Below are 10,783 nucleotides of genomic sequence, written 5' to 3' on the forward strand. Positions count from 1 at the left end.
AATGCACACAGGGCCCGCTGTTCTCGACAATGCACACAGGGCCCGCTTTTCTCGACAATGCACACAGGGCCCGCTGTTCTCTATAATATACACAGGGACTGCCGTTCTCTATAATATACAAATTGGGCTGCTATTCTCTATAATATATACTTTGGTTGTTGTTCTCTGAAATATACACAGGGGCTGCTGTTCTTTACAATGTACACAGGGACAGCTATTGTGTATAATGTGCACACAGACTGTTATACTCTTCACTATACACAAGGACTACTACGTTTTTAAGTATGCACAGGGTCTGTCTTGGGAGTGAACGATGGGGACAGAGTGGAAAGAGCTTTGTTCTGTATCTAACCCAGTGCTGTCCCGGCCCTGGGAGTGTTTGATGGGGGGACAAAGTAGAGAGAGCTTTTACTCTGTATCTAACCCCATGCTGTCCGTGTCCTGAGAGTGTTTGATGGGGGGGACAAAGTAGAGAGAGCTTTTACTCTGTATCTAACCCCGTGCTATCCTTGTGTTGGGAGTGTATGCATTTGGGGGCATCACTTCACTGGAAGCTGACGGTGTGGTGTGAGCCTGTAACTCCTGGTGTCAGCACACTGGCAGGTAAATATGCCTTTGTGAAACTCGCAGCAGCTCAGTGAGTATTCCTGACTTGCCTGGCTCACACTGGGCTGGTAAGGAAATGGCTGTCTGGTGTATTGACATTTATTGCACCTCCCTGGTAGTGAATGTTTCCCCTCTGCGACTTGAGTGGTTCCCAGAATGAGGTGTCGTGGCAGCAGCGTGCGGTGTGGCGGGGAGAGGGGTGGTGTTTGTGATCTTTTCTTTGACATGGTCCGAACCATCATTCTGCAAGATCAGCTGTATTGAGGCTGCGTTGAAACTCAGACTTCAAGTGGCTTGCTTTTGATGTGGTGCAGGAAGAGGAACATCAAACAACTTGCACTTGCATTAATTCCCTGCCTACTTTTTATTGTTTTATTGGCAGTGCTGCCCAGGGATGGGGGAGGTATTGGTCGGGGTGTTGGGTGAAGGAGGGGGACGATGTCAGACTTTTAACTGCCTGCAGGCAAGGTGTCCCCCCCTTGTATAGGCAGAGAGAGGGTGAACGTGTTTGCAGGAAGTGTCCTCTCTGTGAATGAGCAAAATTTCAGACAAAGTAAGACCAGAAGTTGGTTATTTATCCCATTGCTCCGATATTCAATGAGATCATGATTGATCTGCCTTGCCCCCCCACCACCATCCAAAACTCTTGATTTTCTTACAGATCAAAAATCTGTCTATGTCAGCCCTTAATGCACTCTGGCAGGAAGAGCAGACGAGCTGAACAACACTACTTAAGTGGAGGAAGATTGCAGAAAGCTACAGAACAGAGGAATTTCAGTGCCTTTGTTCCTGAATCACAAAACGTTAGTGTAATGCGGGACGTCAAATGGAATGTTGGCCTTTGAATATACTCAGCCTCAACAGTCCTCTGCAGGAAAGAATTCCACAGATTCACTCCCCTCGGAGAGAAATTCCTCCTCATCTCACTCTTCGATGGATGACCCCTTATTCTGAGATGTTTCTCCCCTGGTCCTAGACTCTCCCACGCAGGTTGGGAGGTGGGGTAAGCTCCCCACATCTCCCCTGTCAATTTCCTCCTTAGAATCTTGAAGGTTTCAATAAGGTCACCTCTCATTCTTCTAAACTTCAACAAGTACAGGCCCCAACCTACTCAACCTCTCCTCACAAGTCCCTCCATACCTGGAATCAGCTGAGTGAAGGTCCTGCAATATCTTTCCTTAAATAAGGGGTTAGAATTGTTTACGGTATTCCAGCTGTGGTCTGACCAGTGCCTTGGATAGTTTCAGCAAAACCTCAATACTTTTATACTCCATTCCCTTTCAAACAAAGGCTGATATCCCACTTGCTCCCAAGTGCCCATCATGGCCCACATCAACTCCAGTCTCTCAGCCTGCCTCGATCCCCTATGATTTGCCTACTGACGTAACAGGTCCACAGCGGATGCCATATCCCTAGCCCTGCACTCATCCCTGGAATATCTGGACAACAAAGACACCTATGTCAGAATCCTGCTCATTGACTACAGCCCTGCCTTTAACACCATTATCCCCTCCAGACTGATCTCAAAACTCATGACCTTGGTCTTGGCTCTGTCCTCTGCAACTGGATCCTCAGCTTCCTGACTCACAGACCGCAATCAATGAGGATAGGTAACTGCATCTCCTCCACAGTAACACTCAACACTGGAGCCCCCCAGGGATGTGTCCTCAGCCCCCTTCTGTACTCCCTGTACTCCCATGACTGTGTTGCCAAATTCTGAATGAACGCCATCTATAAGTTTGCTGATGACACCACTGTAGTGGGACAGATATCTAACAACGATGAGTCAAAATACAGAAGGGAGATAGAGGGCTTGGTGATGTGGTGTGATGAAAACAATCTGTCTCTCAACGTCAGCAAATCAAAAGAACTGATCATCGACTTCAGAAAGAAAAGAGGAGAACACACCCCCAACTACATCAACAGAACTGAGGTTGAGAGAGTGAAGAGCACCAAGTCCCTCAGAGTGACGATAACCAACAAACTGTCCTGGACTTCCCCCGTAGATATGACAGTCAAGAAGCCACAACAACACCTCTTCTTCCTCTGGTGCCTCAGGAAATTTGGCATGTCCCATAAGGTCCCTCACCAACTTCTACAGATGCACCATTGAAAACATACTGTCTGGGTGCATAACGGCCTGGTATAGCAACTGCTCTGCCCAGGACCATAAGAAACTACAGAAGGTGGCGTGCACAGCCCAGACCATCACGGAAACCAACCTTCCATCCACGGACTCTATTTACACAGTTCGCTGCCACGGAAAGGCAGCCAACATCATCAAAGACTCATTGCATCCCAGTAATGACCTCCTACAACCTCTTCCGTCAGGCAGAAGATACAGAAGCCCGAACACATGCATGAGTAGGTTCAGGAACAGCTTCTTCCCAGCTGTTATTAGACTGATGAATGTCTCTAGCCTCAAATAATGTTGATCTTGCCAACGTTGATCTCACCTAGTGCACGCCCTGTGCATTGTAACCTGTATGCCTCTAAGTTTTTTTGATCTGTACATCCTTGCTTACTATGATCTGCCTGTACTGCTTGTAAACAAAGCTTTTCACTGTACTTTGGTACACATGACAATAAATCAATCAATCTGATTCTTTTTTAATATGGCTAGTTTCCATTTCCACCCAGCCAGTAAGCAATGAGATCTACTATAGCTTTGACAGGGCTGCACTGAAAGGCTAGCGATGGGTAGACCCACCCAAAAAAAGGGGCTGTGTGTACAAGGTCCAGGGAGATAAGGATTTCAGGATCTGGGAGGGGCTGGGGAGGCAAGGACTTGAGAAGGAATATTTTTCCACAGCATCTTCGCAGCGAGCAGGAACTCACCGCTCATGAGGTGGAGATTGACCATTTCGAACGGGGATCAAACGGGCATTTGAGGGGAATAGAGTCGCTGGGGGCTATGGGGAGAGTGCGGGGGGAGAATGGGACTGACTGGATTGCTCGACTGAGACAGCCAGCATGGACTCGATGGATCAAATGGAGCCCCACGCTGTGCCTTAATTACACGATAAATGTCGATTCTTAATACTTAAAATTGAGGATAAAAGGTACTGTCGGAGGGTCAGCGCTGAGGGAGTGCCGCACTGTCAGAGGGTCAGTGCTGAGGGAGCGGGCGCTGTGGGAGGGTCAGTGCTGAGGGAGCCCCGCACTGTCGGAGGGTCAGCACTGAAGGAGTGCTGCACTGTCGAAGGGTCAGCGCTGAAGGAGTGCTGCACTGTCGAAGGGTTAGCGCTGAAGGAGTGCTGCACTGTCGGATGGTCAGCGCTGAAGGGGTCACTGGGGGTAGGGGGGTGGGGAGATTGCTGTGATTTTTGGGAGCTGGTGGGACAATCCAAGTGGAGGTCAACCTCGATCACATCGAATGGCAGAGTGGGCCGGCAGAAGGCCGAACGGACTCCTCCTGCTCCTGTTCCTTACGTTGTCAAGTGCCGGCCGCCTCCCCGAAAGGAGTGCCGAGCAGGTCAGGGTGCCTCAGGGCGGGTACCTCCTCCATTTTCTGTGCTTTCCCCGGACTGGCTGTCCTGATGTGGTCCAAAGTAGTGGCATAAGGGACTTTTGAGGTCGGGCGAGATGTGAGGAGCTGATAAAGGAGTGGCGTGCCAGGAGCAGGCCTGGTGGGAGGCAGTAACCTACTTTAAACAGTGATGCGCTACTCTCGGGTGAGTCAGATGTTCCCTTTGATAAGAATTATTCAGCAAGAAAGAAAATGCATTGTGGAAATATTCCAATTGTGGTGCTCTTTTGTTTTTAAACCGGTTATTAAACTAACACCAGCGTCAATTGCCTGTGCATCAGTGCAGTTGAGGAGCCATTTGCATGGATGTTGGATGCAGTGTGAACCAAACCTGTCCTTTGTAACATTCCCTCACTGATCTGTTTTCGTTTTGTATCCTTTAGTCACTTTTTAACCATTCAAACTGCAGCCCCCACCCACACCCCCCCACCTCTGTGTAGACTGTGTTACAGTTCTGTCAGAGCTGGCTTTTCTCTGCTACCTCATCCACACAACACTTCATTGTAAACGTTGCCCAGCTTTTCATTTTTAAATCGTTCACAGGACATGGGTCACAAGTTGGACTGGCATTTATTGCTTAATCCCCAGTCCTCCCTTGAGAATGTGGGGATGAGCCACTTTCTTGAAACCACGCAGCTCCCCATAACTCGGTGTAGTGTAGGGACACCCCTTAGGGATGGAGTTCCAGGATTTTGACCCTGAAAGAATGGCTGATATATTTCCAAGTCGGGATGGTGTGTGGGGCTTGGAGGGGAGCTTGCAGGGGGTGGTGTTGCCATGTACCTGCTGCCCCTTTTGCCCCCTCTAGGGGGTAGAGATCACAAGTTTGGAAGGTGCTGTCTAAGGAGCCTTGGGGAGACGCTGTAGATGGTACACACTGTTACAACTGAGCGTCGGTGGCGGAGGGCGTGGGTGCTTGTGGATGTGGTGCCAATCCAGGTGGAGGTGGCGGGGGGAGTTGGCGCTGCTTTGTCTCTGGATGGTGTCGAGCTTTTCAAGTGTTTGTCAGAGTCGCCCCCATCCAGGGCAAGTGGGGAGGACTTGAGCCTAGAGGTACTGGTATCACTGCATGAATTTAATCTTTTCAAATGAAGGAGCCGTTGATGTTAACTGTCGTGTCTGAGATCCGCTGATCCATGAATCACTTGTCTCTTCCCACTGCCATGTTGCTGGTGCAGGCATGATGGGCTGAATGGCCTCCTGCTGGACTGTAACACTGCTCGAAATAACATTTACCCACTCACAAAGCTCTCTCACTCCCTTCCTTTCTTCTCTCGCTCCCCCATGTCTTTGCTTCTTTATCAACATCCTTCAATCCATTTTCCTTTCTATCCACCTCTTGGATTTTTTTTCCTCACCCGCTACTTCACCCTCATTCTTTCTCGTGCTGTCTCACTCTCCGCTCGCGCTCGATTCATTTTCTTCCCTCTTTGCTTGGCTTTTTCTACATTGTTGTTTTTCCTCTCACTTTGCTGTCTGTGCAAATCTCCCTCCCCACCCTGTTTTTTTCCATTCCCACCCTCGCATCTAGCTATCTCTCTTTTTCCCTTATCTCTTGGGCCTTCTTTGACCGTTCTCTCTCTTTTCTGTGTGGTGGTTTGAAGATGAGAACATTTCCCCATCTGATATACAGGATGTAACATTGTGCTTGTAAATGCACTTTCTAACACCTACTAGGGTTTCAGCTAAAAGGACATTCTTCTATGTCAGAACGATTACTTCTGCAGCTACTCTGTGCAATAACCTGATAGCAAGGCAGCAGAGCAAAAATAACATCTCTTTTCAGTAACTGACAATTCCTGGCTCCTTATTTATTTCTAAGAAATTGAATAAACCGGGGCATTTTCCCCCGAAGCATCGGAGGCTGAGGGGTGACTTTATGCAGGTTTCTAAAATCATGAGCGGCATGGATAGGGTGAATAGCCAGGGTCTTTGCCCTCAGGGTGGAGCAGTCCAAAATTAGAGGGGCACAGGTTTAAGGGGAGAGGGGAAAGATTTAAAAGGGACCCAAGGGGCAACTTTTTCACACATAGGGTGGTGCAAGTATGGAATGAGCTGCCAGAGGAAGTGGCGGTGATGGGACAATTGCAACATTTAAAAGGCATCTGGATGGGGACACGAATAGGAAGGGTTTATAGGGATATGGGTCAAATGCTGGCAAATGGGACTAGATTAATTTAGGATATCTGGTCAGCACGGACGGGTTGGACCAAAGGGTCTGTTTCCGTGCTGTACAACTCAATGACTGTAAATTGTTAATTTCTGTTTAAGTTATAAACTTGGTGTCTGATGTCTGTTATCCCTAAAATCTGGTTAGGAATATTTCGGCAAAGTTTGAGGGTCACTGAATTTTAATTTCACTGTGTTGCAAATCCAGTGGGTTTCTTAATTTATAGAGTCATAGAGATGAAAAGCAGGGAAACAGACCCTTTGGTCCAACCTGTCCATGCTGACCAGATATCCTAAATTAATCTAATCCCATTTGCCAGCATTTGGCCCACATCCTTTCGAATCCTTCCTATTCATGTACCCGTCCAGGCGCCTTTAAAATGTTGTAGAGAATCTGATCTGTGTCTGGCTTGCTATCGCTGCATCGTAACAATGAGAACAGGCTTATTGTTGAATACGGTCCACCCTCACTCCTGCCCTTGTTTTTAATGTTCCTCTATCCCTTTCTATGTCATGCAGCTATCCAGTTACCCCATTCAATGCTCTGCAAAGATTGGATTACCATATGAGGGAAGACGACTGCAGTATTCTTCGGAGTTCAAGAGAATTAGAGGCAACATATTTCAAACGTGTAAGATCCTGAGGGGAGTTGACTGGGGAGGATGTGGAGAGGATGATTCCCTTTGTGGGAGAATCTAAAACTAGGAGGCCACTGTTTAAAAATAGAGGGGTCTGATTAAAACAGAAACTTTCTCTCAGAGGGTTAAGAATTCCCTTCTTCAAAAGGCAGTGGATGCAGAATCTTTAAATTTTGAGGGCAGAGGGAGATAGATTCCTGATGACGAAGGTTCCTCCTGTGACTCTTTAAGAGTTACTAGCCCTGCCCTGTGCGTGTTTATAGCTGCCTCATGCTGTCAGTTGACCCACTTTGCCCTCAGAGAGGGAATTCGAGGATTTTGATCCATCAATACTGAAGCAGAGAGTTTCTGTTTTAATCGGGTGCCCACTTATTTTTAAAACAGTGACAACAGTGTTGGAGGGTTTGAGCTAAAGGGAGAGGCTGGGGCTGTTTTCCCTGGAGTGTCAGAGGCTGAGGGGTGACCTTATAGAGGTTTATAAAAAATCATGAGGGGCATGGATAGAGTGGATAGACAAGGTCTTTTTTCCCAGGGTAGGGGAGTCCGAATCTAGAGGGCATAGGTTTAAGTGAGTTGGGAAAGATTTAAATGGGACATAATGGGCAACTTTTTCCATGCAGAGGGTGGTGCGTGCATGAAATGAGCTGCCACAGGAAATGATGGAGGCTGGTACAATTACAACATTGAAAAGTCATCTGGATGGGTATATGAATAGGAAGGGTTTAGAGGGATAAGGGCCAAATGCTGGCAAATGGGACTAGATTAATTTAGGATGTCTGGTCAGCATGGACAAGTTGGTCTAAGGGTCTATTTCTATGCTGTACAGCTTGATGACTGTAAGACCAGGCCAGGCTGGTTATAAACAGGGTCAACACAGTGTAGAGCTGGAGGAACACAGCAGGTCAGGCAGCATCAGAGGAGCAGGAAGTTGACGTTTCTGATGAAGGTCCTGACCCGAAACGACAACTTTCCTGCAGCTCTGATGCTGCCTGGCCTGCTGTGTTCCTCCAGCTCTACACTGTGTCGACTCTGACTCCAGCATCTGCAGTTCTTGCTATCTCTGAGTGGTTATAAACAGGCCCAGGCAGCAAGCTGTGGAGTGGGTCATTTCTGCTGACTGCCTGCCTCTCTTCCGTGGTTATGTTCGAGCCTGGGTGTCCTTGGAGATGGAGCACGCAGTGTTCACCGATGCTCTTGATACGTTGAGGGGGAGGTTGGCAACATGGAGGGTGGAGTGATTTATTTCCATCTGCAATTCTATTTTGATTTGATGCCTACCCTCCCATCCACTTTTTTCTTTCATGTAAGCATCGCCCATACCAGGCTCTGCTTGTCACTGGTTCCCTGGCCACATGGGTCCTTTTCCTGGTGGTGGGAATGTTGAATAAAATTATCTATGCAAAAAAAATTTGAAAAGGCAACTCACCACCACCTTCTCAAGGGGCAACTAGGGATGGGCAATAAATGCTGGGCACAGCCAGTAATGCCCATATCCCACAGATATTTTTGTCTGCCTCTAATTACAACCTTGCCTGCTTCCTGCCTGTGTTAGTGTCCACTTAATAGAGTTTGGTGACTTTGGCCACGATGTTGGGAAGGAGGTGCCTGCCCCTTTAAGAGTTCCCGGCCCCGCCCCTGTGCATGTGGGGGTGTGGCCAGTCGAAACACCGCCCACCCAAGGTTCGGCCAATGAGAGGCCGCCTCGGCTCACGTGACTGAACACCGTCCCGCTTCAACCGGTGGAGCCCGTCAAAACACTCATTTACAAAACAAAACAAAGAAAATGAACATAAACCGACCTAAGACATTGCCCAAGAGCAGATAAATAACGATCCGTTCAGCGACAGGCGGGTCGCGGCCTATGTTTAAGAAGTGAAACGAGAGACGCCTGCTTACCTGCCGGTGGCACCTGGGCGGGGTTTCCAAGCTTAGGACGGTGGGGCGACGCCTGAATGACGGCGATTGGCACCAAGCGGGAAAGGGCAGGGGCGAGGCTCCAACGAATCGACAGACCTGCCGGCCAATCCGAAGTAAGGGGGCGAGGCAACGGTGCGTATGATGGATGGCCTCAACAACCAATAGCAATTGACAGCCGGGGGGATCGCCAATGGAGATTGGAGGAAGGGCACGAGGCCGTTCCTGATGGACGACAAAACTGACCAATAGAAGCGAGGGTACCACCCATGTAGGCGGTGAAGCAACCATTGATAACATGAGACAAGTGTGGCCTGCTGCGATAATGTCTTATGACCAATCACAGGAGTTGTCACTGCCAAAACGGGAAAAGACACTGTCTAACCTATTGATGTATGGCGGGCTGCGCTTGAAGGACACAATTTCATCCAATGGGATGAGGGATAACCGTTTCACATAAGTCGGCAGCCCAGACCAGTAGGATGAAAGGGTGTGGTAAGAGGGTGGGACCGGGCTGGACGCACTTTACCCTAGACCAATAGGATGAGCACCAGGGGGCGGGGACAAAGTTGTTTTGCATGACAGACCAATGAGATGAATGGGAGTAGGTTAGATGGACAGCCCCTTGGCTGAATCGGGTTGAACTGGGCGGATTGATGGGCGGGGACCCGGTGGTGGACGGGCGACTGAACCAATGAAGCAGGCGGGGGCGTGTAGGGGGCGGGAACAAAGGCGCGTGGTCGCTCCTTTGCACCAATGCGGTGACCACGGGGGCGGGCGCAAACGGCGATCGGCGCTCCCCCCTTTGCTCCAATGGAGCGACGGGAGGTGGTCGTGGGCGGTGCCAAATTTAGATGGACAGCACATTCAACCACTGGGATGAAGGGGCGCTGTCGGGGCGCGTCGATGGACAGTTTCCTCTCCCAATGAGAGGAGACTGAAAGAGGCGGGAGGCGAGGGCGCTCGGCCAATGGCGTGTACGAGCGCCTGGCGGGCGGGACCTCCGCCGGCCGCTGTTCGTCGCCGATTCCTCTCCGTCGACGGTGGGCAGCTGAGGGGAAATTAAAAGTAAAGAGCAGGGGGAAAAAAGGTTGGCGTGGGGGGGAAAAGACGATCCAACCTTCACACCCTTTTTCAGTTTCCACCTGGACGGTTGTCAGTCAAGATTGAGCTCGACAAAATTTTTTTTTTACCTCATAAAATCACGCCACAGCCAGAAAGTGCCTGAGCCCCAGGTAAGAGAACGACAAGTGAATGTGAAGAAGTTTTATTTTCTGACCTGCCTGCCGTGCACGCAGCAGTGAGAACGGTTTGCTTCACCTCCTGCCCTTGCCCACCTTGACATCCAGGTCGGGTCAAAGGTCAGGGGTCAGGGTGCATTGTCCATTTTGAGGGGCTGTGGGGCGTGCAGGGAGGTTTTTTGGAGGGTATCGGATGGCAGTTATACCCCTCACGCAGCCCACTTGGCAGATGCCTGGGGATGGAGGTGGCGGAGGAGGAAGAGGTGTTGGCGTGACCAGTGGGCACTGCTGGAGTGGACATCCATCTCTGTCTGCATTGGCCGTGCACCCGAGATCTCGGAGCGGATCCCCACGTCCTGCATCCGAGTTGGGCTAGAGAAGCGGGTGCCAAGTTTTCGGGTGGCTCCAACCGGATCGATTCCGGGGGTGTGGCGGGAATGAGGCAGGAGGGCGGCACGGCGATTAATGCTGCTGCCTCACGGCACCGGGGACCCGGGTTTGATTCTAACCTCGTCTTTTTCCCCACCCCCTGCCCCTGTGACAGCGTGGATATCCTCTGGGTGCTCCGGTTTCCCCTCTTCGTCCAAAGATGTGCTGGTTAGGGTGGATTGGCCGTGCTAAACTGTCCCGTAGTGCCCAGGGATGTGCGGGTTAGGGTGGATTGGCCGTGCTAAATTGTCCCGTAG

General features: G+C 49.9%; 1 protein-coding gene and 2 long non-coding RNA genes across 5 annotated transcripts in view; 2 read left to right on the forward strand and 1 right to left on the reverse strand.

The window, feature by feature from the left end:
- Positions 1-8,910, reverse strand: part of LOC125487873 — a 37,226-nt gene extending 28,316 nt beyond the window's left edge. Inside the window, exon 1 of the long non-coding RNA XR_007266133.1 lies at positions 8,839-8,910. This is a non-coding gene — a long non-coding RNA (uncharacterized LOC125487873). The remainder of the gene's footprint in view (positions 1-8,838) is intronic.
- LOC125487872 lies at positions 3,372-7,062 on the forward strand. The gene is made up of 2 exons (XR_007266132.1): positions 3,372-3,668; positions 6,824-7,062. It is a non-coding gene; the product is annotated as an uncharacterized LOC125487872 (long non-coding RNA).
- A 944-nt stretch (positions 8,911-9,854) lies between the features above and the next one.
- LOC109925098 (zinc finger and BTB domain-containing protein 7B-like) overlaps positions 9,855-10,783 on the forward strand; it is an 84,997-nt gene continuing 84,068 nt past the window's right edge. For all 3 annotated transcript variants that reach the window (XM_048620352.1, XM_048620353.1, XM_048620355.1), the window contains exon 1: positions 9,855-10,091. The gene's annotated coding sequence lies outside the window, so the exon portion shown is untranslated. The remainder of the gene's footprint in view (positions 10,092-10,783) is intronic.

Source organism: Rhincodon typus, chromosome 46 (assembly GCF_021869965.1).
Source record: "Rhincodon typus isolate 14 chromosome 46, sRhiTyp1.1, whole genome shotgun sequence".
Classification (NCBI taxonomy): Eukaryota; Metazoa; Chordata; class Chondrichthyes; order Orectolobiformes; family Rhincodontidae; genus Rhincodon; species Rhincodon typus.